The sequence below is a fragment of the Triturus cristatus genome, chromosome 5_1, assembly GCF_964204655.1.
Source record: "Triturus cristatus chromosome 5_1, aTriCri1.1, whole genome shotgun sequence".
NCBI lineage: Eukaryota > Metazoa > Chordata > Amphibia > Caudata > Salamandridae > Triturus > Triturus cristatus.
Window position 1 is genome coordinate 966,438,483 of NC_140587.1, and position 13,483 is coordinate 966,451,965.

The following is a 13,483-nucleotide window of genomic DNA, read 5'->3' on the forward strand; positions in this document are numbered from 1 at the left end:
ACCCTGCGATTTAAAAAAAAAAAAAAAAATTGTGGGGGTTTTTCAGGGTGCGCGCACTGTGCGCGCACCCCCGCAATTTAAAAAAAAAAAAAAAAAATTTTGCCTTCGGGGTCCTTCAGGGACCCCCTGACAAAGGCTAGGGGGTCAGGAACTCTCTACCCTGCCCCCTTTTCACGTTCGCCACCTTCCTTTTTCACTCTCGCACTGAAAACAAACAAAATGGCGGCCGACACTTCCTGATTTCGACCGATTCGAACGTTGACTAACATGTAACCACCAATCAGAATTACGCTTGCGCACGTTAGGGTGCTCTCACGGAGCGCGCACCCTGCGCGCGTATAGATATATATATTGTTTTAAATGCTATTTTCTCTGGAAATACTTTACAGATTTACACCAAACCTGCAAAAGGCACTTCATGGACCTTATGGCTACCTCTCTGCCAAATTTCACATAATTCTGTTCAGCCGTTCGGGCTGTAGCTGCGACTAAAGTCCCTTTGGAAAAATCCATGGGGAAAACGTGTTTTGGGACCCCCCCTTTTTCTCAGCCCCCGCTTGATGAATCACCCCGAGACTTTCAGGGTAGGAGCTGAACGGAGCGCCCCATTAGTTTTGAAAATTTCGCGAAGATTCGCCGATCGGCGCCAAAGTTATTCAAAATAGAATTTTGAGATTTCCTATGGAAACTCGGTCCTAACTATAACTACCTACTGGCGACCGCCAGTAGGTAATATTTATGTGTATGTGTGTATTACTTATAACTGATGATATTCAAACATATGTTTTTATTTTATATATATATATATATATATATGTATATATATATCGCATCCACAAATCTCCACTTTGCCGGGCCCCCAACTCTGCAGGGCGGGTTCAGTTTACTGAACCCGCCCTGCAGAGTTGGGGGCCCCGGCAAAGTGGAGATTTGTGGATGCGATAAATGGAGGGGGCATGACTCGCTCTTTCACCACAGCAGTCGAAAAATGGACTTCCGTGACTATTTGCGTGGTTGAAGAGAAAGGGAGGAAGGAGGTTTTTACCTCTATCCAGCAGTCTTCGTGTCTTTCTGTCAGGAAATTACTTGCTACATGGCAGCTAAGTGCACTGTGCTTCTTAAATGTTTTTACCGGAATGCAGCACAAGAAATTAAGATAATGATTGGACTTTGACAAATATACAAGGATACTAATGCCAAAAAAGAAACTATGTCGAGCCAAGGTTGAAATTTGCATACTAGGGCATTCTGGGAATAGTGGTCTAAAGGAAAGGCCACGTGACCACTGGGATCTAAAATCAACTCACCTGTGATCAAGGCGCGAGGCGCTGAAACGCGTAAGGACGTAAATGAGTTGTTAAGCTGCCATGTATTTCAGACACAATAAAGCTGTCATCCTGAAAGGACGCCGAAGCTGTGGGTTCTTCTTCTTTCTTATGTATATATATATATATATACATATATTACCTACTGGCGGTCGCCAGTAGGTAGTTATAGTTAGGACCTATTATCCATACGAAATCCGCAACATTCTATTTGGAATAACTTTGGCGCCAGTTGACGAATCTTCACAAAATTTTCAAAACCCGTGGCACGCTTCGGTCCGCTCCCATCCTGAAAGTCTCGGGGTGATTCGTCAAGTGGGGGGCAAGAAAAAAGGGGGGTCCCAAAACGTGTTTTCCCCATGCAATTTTCCATAGGGACCGTTAGTCGCAGCTACACCCCGATCTGCTGAACGGAATTACACCAAATTTGGTAAAGAGGTAGCCCTTGGTACACACTCGTGCCTTTTGGTTAAATGGCGTAAATCCATTCAGTAGTTCCTGAGAAATTCAAAACATAGATATATACCTCCCGAGCACGAGCTTTATGCTAATTGGCTGTCAACACTTCAAACCAGGAAGTGTTGGCAGCCATCTTGTGCCTCGGTAACTGAGGCACAAGAAAGCAGTGAAAAAAATGCAAAAAACGCAAAAAGGGGGCTGGGTTGAAACACCCTGACCCCCTAGGCCTGCTCAGAGGGTCCCACAAGGATTAAAAATCGCACATCCCGCATTAAAAAAAAAAATGAAAGCAAGTCCAGGGGGAAATATGCATATTGGAATGGAGGGCCCAGAGGGGCCCCCCAGCCCCGGGGACCGCCACCTCCTGGGGCTTTTCTGAATTATGGGGGGCTCTGAGCAGCCAGGGGACCGCCACCCCTGGGGCTTTAATATACATAGGTGGGGGGGCTCAAAGGCCCCACCAACCCCCGGGAACCACCACCCCGGGACTTTGTGATAATATATGCGGGGGGCTCACTGCCCCCCCACAGCCCTGGGGATGGCCACCCCTGGGGCTTTAAATTAAGTGGGAGGGGGGCGCTCCTGGAGTCTTATTGTGGCGCTGGGGACCGCCACCCCCCAGGGCCGGCTCCTGCAGGGTCCTGGGGTGCCCACCCCAGGACACTGCTGTTTGCAATGACAGGGCCTTGTGGCCCCTCCCCAAAATAAAAATATTAATTTTGTTTTTTTTAAACAAAGGCTGGTCCTGGGGGGTGGTGTCCCTGGGGCCATAAGTGGCCTGAGGAGGGTGGCAATGCAGCCCCCCTCCAAAAGATAAAAAAAAATTAAAGGTCATGCCCCAGGGGATGGGGGTCCCTGGGGCCGATTAAGGGCTCGGGAGGGGGGCCACGCGGCCCCCTTCCAAATGTTTTTTTGTTTTTTTTAAAATTATGAGGCAGGCCCTGGGGGATGGGGTCCCCAGGGCCAATACATTAGAAAAAGAAGGGGGGCCACACAGCCCCCCTTCTTAAAAAAAAAAAAAGGGATAGCGAAGGCCACGCCCCCTTCTTGCTGCACTTTGCAAACGCGCCCCCTGGCGCGTTTGCAGATGGGGAACCAATTCCCCTTGAATACTGGGGGTCCCTGGGGGCCAACTAGCCCACCAGGAACCTCCAGTATGTGCCAGGGGGCTGCGTTGCAGAGAGGTGTTCTGAGGCCATGCCCCTTTTTACACCTCTCTGCAACGCTGTGGTGCTTAATGGAGGTAGCTGGTGGGCTAGTTGCACCCCAGGGACCCTCAGGATTGAAGAGGAATTAATTTCCCAACTTAAAATGCACCACAGGGCGTGTTTGCACACATGTCACCTCTGGCCCCGCCCCCTTCCTTCACCATTGTGCAAACGCGCCCCCTGGCGAGTTGTAAGTTGGGGAATGAATTCCCCTTCAATACTGAGAGTCCCAGAGGGCCAACTAGCCCACCAGGTATCTCCAGTATGCGCCAGGGAGCTGCGTTGCAGGCAGGTGTTCAGAGACCACACCCCTTTTTACACCTCTCTGCAACGCAGCTCTGTGGCGCTTACTGGAGGTAGCTGGTGGGCTAGTTTTACCCTAGGGACCCTTGGGATTCAAGGGGACTTAATTTCCCAACTTAGAACGGACATAGGGTGCGTTTACACTGGGGTGAAGGAAGGAAATGGGGCATGAGGTGTCGTGTGCAAACACGCCCTGTGGCGTGTTTTAAGTTGGGGAATTAATTCCCCTTCAATCCTGAGGGCCCCTGGGGGCCAATTAGCCCACCAGGTGCCTCCAGTAAGTGACACTGCGCTGCGTTGCAGAGAGGTGATGCAGGGCGTGACCCTTTTTACACATCTCTGCAATGGCGCTTACTGGACGTACCTAGTGGGCTATTTTGCCCCTAGGGACCCTCAGGATTCAAGGGGACTTAATCTCCCAACTTAAAACGGCCACAGGGCGTGTTTACACAGTGGGGAAGGGAGGGGACGGGGCCTGAGGTGAAGTGTGCAAACACGCCCTATGGCGCGTTTTACGTTGGGGAAATAATTCCCCTTCAATCCTGAGGGCCCCTGGAGGCTAACTAGCCCACCAGGTGCTTCCAGTAATCGCCACTGCGCTGCATTGCAGAGAGGTGGTGTAGGCCGTGCCCCTTTTTACATCTCTCTGCAACGCAGCTCTCTGGTGCTTACTAGAGGTACCTAGTGGTCTAGTTGGACCCTAGGGACCCTCAGGATTCAAGGGGACTTAATCTCCCAACTTAAAACGGCCACAGGGCATGTTTACACAGTGGGGAAGTGAGGGGACGGGGCCTGAGGTGACGTGTGCAAACACGCCCTGTTGCGCGTTTTAGGAGGTAGTTTTAATCCCCTTCCCTATTCTATACTAGGGGCTTACAGAGGAGGTCATGCTAATCACAGGGGGACCCCAACGCATAGTGTTCCCTAGTGTATGTAGGTGTTTTCACTGTATTCTGAGTGTCTTTTAACATAGCACTGGCTCTAGGACTGGTTAGTCAGACTCAGTTACTACCAGTATCCGTCTGAAAAAGTTGAGGGTACAGGATGATTTTGCAACAAGGCTTCTGTCTGCTCTTCTGTTGGTTATTTCTGCACGTTATCCTTCTTCCTGCACTTTTCTTCGTCTTTGAGGACTTCTGTTGCTTCTTTCTGCATTTCTTTTTTTTCTTTCTGTGTGTTTTTTCTTCTTTCTTCACACGTCCTATCTCTGTAGGCATAGATAGAAATTAGCATTAAAAAACCTTTGAAATTCACTGAAAAAACCATAGGTTTCAGGCAAGTTATAGTTAGGAATTAGCATTTAAAAAACCTTAAAAATTCACTGAAAAAACCATAGGTTTCAGGGGCGTTATAGTTAGCTGGACTTTTCACTCAAACAAAACCATGTCATGAGTGATGTAATATGTGACGTCATCAGCAGTGCATTGCGGGCGCGCGAGTTATAGTTAGCTGAACTAACTATAACGGGGGAATTTCAATGGTTTTGTATGAGTGAAAAGTCCAGCTAACTATAACGCCCCTGAAACCTATGGTTTTTTCAGTGAATATATATATATATATATATATATATATATATATATATATATATATATATATATATATATATATATACTGCTCCAAGTTGCCCATTCAGCGAAGCGCACTCTAGATGCAACAAATCTCCTCAGGCCTCAACACACAGTCAGCTGCATCCCACTGTGTGTTGAGGCCTGAGGAGATTTGTTGCATCTAGAGTGCGCTTCGCTGAATGGGCAACTTGGAGCAGTATGTTTTCACAGTAGCCCAGCCGTGGACGGCGCAACACCGCATAGGAAAAGCGGGCCGTGGGGCTTGAAATCACGTCTGGCTCCTTGGGGGAAGCGAGATTCATCGCATCCAGAGTGCGCACCGTTTGTGGGCAACTCGGAGCATCATATATATATATATATATATATATATATATGTATTATCTACTGGCGGTCGCCAGTAGATAGTTATAGTTAGGACCGTGTTTCCATAGGAAATCTCAAAATTCTATTTTGAGTAACTTTGGCGCCGGTTGACGAATCCTCGCGAAATTTTCAAAACTAATGGGGCGCTCCGTTCAGCTCCTACCCTGAAAGTCTCGGGGTGATTCGTCAAGCGGGGGCCGAGAAAAAAGGGGGGTCCCAAAACATGTTTTCCCCATGCATTTTTCCATAGGACCTTTAGACACAGCTACAGCCCGAACGGCTGAACAGAATTACTTGAAATTTGGCAGAGAGGTAGCCATAAGGTCAAGGAAGTGCCTTTTGTAGGTCTGGTGTAAATTTGTTCAGTAGTTCCTGAGAAAAAAGCATTTAAAGCAATATATATATCAGTAAGCGCGCTCCGTGCGCTTACGGTAAGCTTACCGTACGCGTACGGTGCCGTGCGCGAGCTCAAATCTGATTGGTTGTCACATGACTGTAAACATTCGAATTGGACGAAATCAGGAAGTGTCGGCCGCCATTTTGTGTGTTTCACACAGAAAAAAAAGGGAGATAACTTGAAAAGGGGTAAGGAAGAGAGTTATAGACCCCATAACATTTGAGAGGGGGTCAAAGAAGGACACAAAAGTACGAAAAATACATTTATTAATTTTAAAAAAAAATCGCCGAGTGCGCGTATGGTAAGCTTACCGTAAGCGCACGGCAAAAAAAATAATAAAAAAAATTAAATAAATAACAATCACATTTATTAAATAAATTGAAGGACCCGCAAGGGAGAAAAAAAAATTGTTACTGTGTAAAAAAAGGCGAGGCGCGCACGGGATGGACTGCGCAATGTGGGTGCTCGGTGCGCGAAGCGCACCGAGTGCCCACAGCGCGCGCACGGTGCGCGAAGCACACCGTGCTCGCAGGGTGTGAGCACGGTGAAAAGCCAGAAAAAAAAATAAAAAATAAATACATAACTTAGCTTTTAAAAAAACGTACAAATTCACTTAAAAAACCATAGGTTTCACACATGTTATAGTTAGGAATTAGCATTTAAAAAACCTTGCAAATTCACTTAAAAAACCATAGGTTTCACACATGTTATAGTTAGCTGTACATTTCACTCGTAAAAAACCAATGAAATTCCACGTTATAGTTAGATCAGGTAACTATAACTTGCGCGACCGCAATCCACAATGTGTCATTTCAGATGTCATCATTGATGTGAAGAGTGATGTCACTGACCATGTCATGAGTGATGTAATATGTGACGTCATCAGCAGTTTATTGTGGGCGCGCAAGTTATAGTTACCTGATCTAACTATAACGTGGAATTTCATTGTTTTTTTACGAGTGAAATGTACAGCTAACTATAACAAGTGTGAAACCTATGGTTTTTTAAGTGAATATATATATATATATAAAGTAGTTGCTGTGTTGTAGTCACTCTCAACGCAATTGCTTGTTAGTGTCATTTAACTGAGTTCCCTTCCTTTTAAACTCCAAAAGCTTTAATGGTGGATTGAAATCTTTAATTCGAGGGTTTAACAAAGCAGAGTGATATCAAAAACCTGCAAGAAGCTTAGATATCTGTTGTTGTCCACAAGGTCTTGTTAAAGTTACTCCATCTGCTGAGGCCCGCAATTTGTTTTATGATAATCTCCTGATCAAACCACAACAGTGCAGAGATATGCAGGGCTTGTGGATCTGTGAAAAGCCATTGTGCAAAATTATTATTATAGTAAGTGATCTCTATGTCCAGGAGTAGTCAAACTCTTTCTCTAACCTTTGATTTTGAAAGACACTTTGAAGGCTTATTCCCAAAACATGTAATTTATTACCCTATATACATATTTGCATTCCTGAGTTCCTTATAGATAGGTCTTGCATTTTTAACTATTGAGCAACATGTTCTTTCCTCTTTGAACTGCCCCATCCTATCTTCATTTGCAGTTGACGTAAGCCGCAACAGTGAAAATAGGCAGGGTTCCTTATTAGCAGAATCCAGTTACCCCCTTTGATTGTGTTATTAGCCCTTTGTCTCCCAGAGTTTGTTACAGCTATGTGTGCTTGTGCAGATACCTTAAAATCATCCTTTTTTACTTTCCTTGTATGATGTGCCCCTAAAAGGGAATATATCTTTAGCTAATAATTAATTTCACTAATAACAAGCTCCTCTTCTCTACTTTCTAGGTGTGCATAATCACTGAGTGAGCCAAAGAGTTACTTTGGAAGTGTTCCAGAGACAAGATGCTCTTCAGGCTTCACAAAAAGAAGGGGACCCTCATTTACCCCAAGTGCACAATAGAGTGGAGCTGGGGAAAGATGTTGTATTCATACCCACGGTCGATGAAAGCATAACGCCACTTAGCACAGCTGAAGGTGGTGTCCATGTTTCTTTGCAGGTACTTGAGGGGAGATGTACAGGGCTGCTCATCCAAGATCACCAGTGAAAGCGTCCGGAGTGGATTTTTTCATCCAATTAGATTTCTCTCATGAGACTGTGGTTCGACAATGGCAATTGACAGGGCATATCCAGGCACTTCAAAAGGTTGGAGCTTATGTCTCATTACTGGAGCCTGCAATCTTGCATATCTGATATGAGGGGCAAATATGTAATGTTTTTCAAGCTCCAAAGGTTGAGGAGCTCTTAATCAAGTGTCACGGGGTAAATAAGGAGACTAATGGATCTGGTGGACTTTGCATATGAGACTTTTTCTTTTGTTCTTCTTTATCTGTTTCTTTATAGCCCTCTAGGCATGCATTCCTCTCTTCGCATCTCTCTGTCTATGAAGGATTCTTCTCATGCATAGTTTGGGAAATCTTGGGGCTTTTGGATGGGCTTTATCCTGTCCCTGTCGATTTTTTCTTTTTTTCTCTATAATCCTGTCCTCGCTCTGGGGTGCTTTGGGGAAAGGTTTCTGTACGCATGACTGGTGGAATGCTAGAGCCTATTTTTGGTTGGGATGGTGGTCAGCCCGATTCCTGGGCTTTGTATGAGAGGGATGGGTTCAGTGGAAGGGTGGGGGATGGGTTTATGAGAAGGGTCCGTGGTCACTTTTGTCCGTATTCTAATTTTCTCTATGGAAAGGTTTGGTGGGGTTGCTGGGCAAAAAAATAAAAATAAAAATGAGGGCCTATGTTGTGTTTTGTGGTCAGAAAAGTTGGGACCAGAAATAAGTCTGCATTGCTGGTATCCATCAGGGTGTGCTGGATATCTTGTCAAGAAGGCAAAGGTGAGGTGGTCTTGACCAGCACCTCCATATTCTTTCATGGAATATTAATGGGTTGAAGGTATCCCACAAAGGAAAGCTGATAAAAGAGGAGCTACACTATCTTCATCCACATTTAGTTGGCCTATAGGAAACACGCCTCCTGAATACACAGGCCTCTCTCTTTGATGATCTGCGGAATCAGGTTTTGACCTCAGCCTGCTTTACTTCTTCCCGGAGAGGGATCACCCTACTGGCTCGGGATAAGAGCTGATGGAATCCTATGCTAAGGTGGATGTCTGGTGCCATTCTCGGATGAGGGAACATAGGTTACATGCCTCTCATAAATCTTTTTCTCTGCTAGATATGTTCCTTACTGGACAAGCTCTTATGTCCAATCTTAGCCTCTTCTTGAACCCTAGGATTATATTGGACCACAACCCTTGGTCTCTTTTCATTCAGGTTTAGGGTTTGCTACTAAATTTAAAATCACGTCCCTGGAAGTTTATTGAGAAACTTCTCTTAGAAGATGCTTATCGACCATTGTGTAGATATGGGTGGATGATGTCTCATTGCAATAGTCAAGAGGGGCCAACTGCGAGTTATGCTATGCATACTGTATGGGACCAACACAGACTACCCTGTGGCCTTCAATTCCTTGCTTTTGGAGCTACATCAATGACTGGAACCACTGACAATGTCCTTCTCAACCTATGGATTGACTTTTGTTATCATAGTCGGGCCTAAACTCCTCTCTGGTTACTATCTATAGCTAAAAAAACTGGCTAGGGCTGCTCTGTTGCAATTGATGGAATCCTATGCTTTGGTTGATGTCTGGTGCCATTCTCGGATGAGGGGACATGGGTTTCATACTTCTCTGCCTCTCATAAATCTTTTTCTCTGATAGATAAGTTCCTTGCTAGACAAGCTCTTATGTCCCATCTTAGCCTCTTCTTGAACCCTGGGATTATATCGGACCACAACCCTTTGTCTCTTTTCATTCAGGTTTAGGGTTCGCTACTAAATTTAAAATCCCATCCCTGGAAGTTTGATGAGAACGTCTCTTAGAAGATGCTTTTATTCATTCTATGGACACAAAAGCAAGGCTTTTTTTAGAGCACAACTTGGATTTGGCATCTATTCTTATTGTCTGGGATGCTTTCAAACTTTTGGTAGGGGCCACACTATAAATGTTTCTTCCTTACTCTGCTTACTCCTATTAATCTAGATTCTTTTACGGTCAACACCGCAATTGCTCAAGATTGAAGCTCCTTAGCTTCCTTGATGGATCAGTTTCTAATTGCCCCAGCCTCCCTAAGGGAATCCATGCTGGATAATATTATTAAAACGGCTCAGGTTAAACAATTGCTGTGTTTTAAAACAGCGAAGAAATGGGCCAAGAGTTATCTTTCTGCGTCCAAATCAAAAACTAATGCATCGGTTATCTTGGGGATTAAGAATTCTCAAAGGAATGTAGTGACTGATCCTGCTCTTATTCAAGAGGAGTTTCACAGCTTTCATCAGAAACTGTATAACGAGGAATTGGTCCTCTCCATGGACCAAACTGCTCAGTTCCTTTGGGCCTACCATCATCAGAAACTGACTACTGTACAACATCATAAGCTATAAGGTCAAATTTCAGCTTCTAAAGTTGAAGCTGCTGTTAGATAGCTGGTGTGAGGCAAGGCCTGTGGCCTCAACCAACTTCCATTGGCATTCTATGTGTCAGGTTGTAACACCTCGTAGTGCTGGTTCTCTGAGATTTATTTAACTCTTCTGAGTCCTTTGGGAAGGACGGAGACCAACATCATCATATTTCCTAAGAAAGGGAAAGATTCCTCTCTCTGTAGTTCATATCAACCTATCTCTCTGATTAATTCTGACTCTAAGATCTATACTCGGATTTCAGCTATTAGGCCTGCAACAGTTATCTCTGATATTGTTGATGAGAATCAACATGGTTTTGTTCCAGGGAGGGATACCACTGTCCATATTAATATGGTTATTATTGCTCTAGAGGCAGGTTGCACTCAGAGAAATCCGGTTGGAGTAATAATGTTAGGTGCTGAAAAGGCCCTCAATGACTTTCATGGCCTTTTCTTTGGACCACTATGTTTGCATCAGGGTTCGGCCCATATTTTATCACTCGGTTCAACAGCTTTACAAGAATCTTAAGGCTAGAGTTCTATGTTCAGGTTTTCTACTGACCTAATTCAGATAAATCGTGGCACCCAACAGGGATGTTCACACTCACCTCTGCTTTTCCCACTTTATATTGAACCTTACATTCAAGCCCTCGAGTGCTTAGGGATATCACTTTGTTGCAGATCCATAAACTCAAGCTCAAAGTGCTCGCCTATTCAGATGATATTGCTATTTTGACCTCTGCCCCGAAAGACTCTTTAGCCACTATTGAAAGAATGACAAATGAGTATGGGGCTATTTTTGGGTATAAACTTAACCTTGATAGGATCTTGGTTTTAGCTAACACTGTTTCTTCTCAGGATGATAGGCGATGGGTTAAGTCAGCAACTTACTTGAGGGTTGAAGTCTCCCTGATAATGGAGGATGTAATTGAGTATAATTATGGTTCTCTAGCCAGTAGACCTCAGGAGATAGTTAGTAAATGGCATTGTCTATACCTTGGTCTAATCGGACAACATAACATAAATAAGATGATCATTCTGCCTTGCTACTTATACTTTTTTTGGTGCATACCCCTGTATCGTGTTAAAGGCTTTTTCACACAGATATAAGCGGTCTGTCAAAAATTCATTTGGGAGTATAAGAAGCCTAATAAAAAAAGAAAAGTTTACATCAATTATTGATGAAACTTACCTGTCATCCATCTAAATCCCATGTGGCTAATTACATACCCCAAAAAGTCTAATGCTATAGTATGGAAAACATAGTCATCAAATATTTCAAGATTCTGCTGATCTCTCAACCTTCCTAGTACTTCGTTAACATGTTTCCACTGTTTTTCCAGGTAATCAAAATATTATCTTAATACAAAACACAATATATATCCACAACTACTCTCAGTGTTTAATTAAAAAAACTGAAAAACAATTAGAATGTTACAGAGTTTGAAAGGCATGACCTGATATTCAGAAAATCCAAACTTGGGACCTGGTTTAGAGTTTGGCGCATGGGTTACTCCATCAAAAACATGAGGGATAGCCTATCTGCAATATTGAAAATGATATAGAATATAATTCTCTTGTAATAGAGTAGACAGGATATATATCAAATTTGTGACAGAGTACTCTATCCGCCAAACTCTAAATCAGGCCCTTAGTATGAAATGCTATTTTCTGTTTATTAATCTCCCAGACTTTAATAGATCATAATCTTGCCTCAGGTTAAGCTTTGTAAAAATTGTTGTGTGCCTGATCTGATTTAAGAAAATAGATATTAAGGGAATGAATACCTGTTTTTCCTGAAACCGTGTTGCAAACTCGATAATCCATACATTTTCTTGATTCACCCTCTTTCTTGTACCGAAACATAAAAGTGAGAGGCAGCTAAAAACTGTGATGGTCTGGTAAATATTTTATCTAGATTCTCATATAAGATATTCTTTTTTCCGTAAGTGTATATGCAGTACAGAAATGTATAAATGCCCACAGTTTTAAATCACTTTTACCACTCTTTTTGGAGGTAGTACACCAATGTTGTCCTATAAAATACAACGTGAACATTCTCATAAACATGAGGCAATGTAAGTGCACAACCTATAACAGAAGTTGCCACTGTTCCTGCTAATGACTTTGATGGATGACTATGAGATTGCTCACAAGGTATTTAACTTTGAGTCTTGCAAGAATAAGAATTCACATGTACTGTTCTGGTTGCAAAATGGATACTGGGATTATGGAGGGTCTACCAGGGCATTCCCAAAATTATTTAAAATTTGTGCTTCTAAAATGTTATGCATTTCATATTGATTCACAGCATTTGCCCGAATAGGCATAGAATTTGGAGCAAAACCGTTTTTTGTGGAAGAAACCTTTAATTAATATACATGAAACATGGAACTATTTTTGATTAACTGGCTAGTATAATCACACAGTTACAGGATTCACAATTTGTTCAATACCTAGGCATTTTTTACCTGGAGTATACTTAGGTGTTCGGATAATTTTTTTCTATCATCATATAACTAGTAGCAACTTTGTTGTTTGCTCAGCTGTGTTTTGAATTCTCGGAAGTTCAGGTAAATGTTGTTGCACTTCATCAGGCTTTCGCCAACAGTTTTGAAAAATTCAGTTGTTCTGAATTTTGAGCCTTTCATTTCCAAGTGTAACTTGCCCTGGGTCAACATCACCTCAATTTCTTCGATTAAATGATCAATTTCTGTCAAGGTGCAGTTCTCAGTGCAATGCCTTTTGCTAAGTTTAGATTTTTCTGAGGGCCCTTGAAAGGCTCTACAACTTTCCTTTTCCCCATTGCTTTAAAAAAAATAAGAATTACTCAGTGAAAGGGGACTGTAGTCAGCAAGACTTGCTTTTGGCATGGTTAAATGAAAGGCCAAATGGGATGGCCCAGGCATGATTGGCTGCAGACCGGCACGGACTAGCCTATCTTAGCCCGGGCTATGCCCGGGTGTGGCCCACACACGTCCAGCACAACGGAAGACCTCAGTGCACTTTATAGTGCTGGCAGGAAAGTGTGGGCGTGGGCCCCTCCTCCTGGGACTTGATGTCTCCACCAGCACCAAACCAACAGCAGCAGAGCTCCACATCACACGGGAGACCTCAATGTGCTTTATAACACTCGTGGGAAGTTGCGGGAGTCGGCCCCTCCTCCTCGGGGCAAGGTATCCTGGGACTTGATGTTCCCATCAGCCCCAAAACAACCGCAGCAGAGCTCAACGTCCCGCACTGCGGGAGACCTCACTGCATTTTATAGTACTGGAAGAAAGTTGAAAGAGTCACCCCCTCCACCGCAGGGCAAAGTATCTAGGGACTTAATGTCCCAACCAGCACCAAACCATCAGCAACAGAGCTTTGCATCACGTGCAGCGGGAGCCTCAGTGC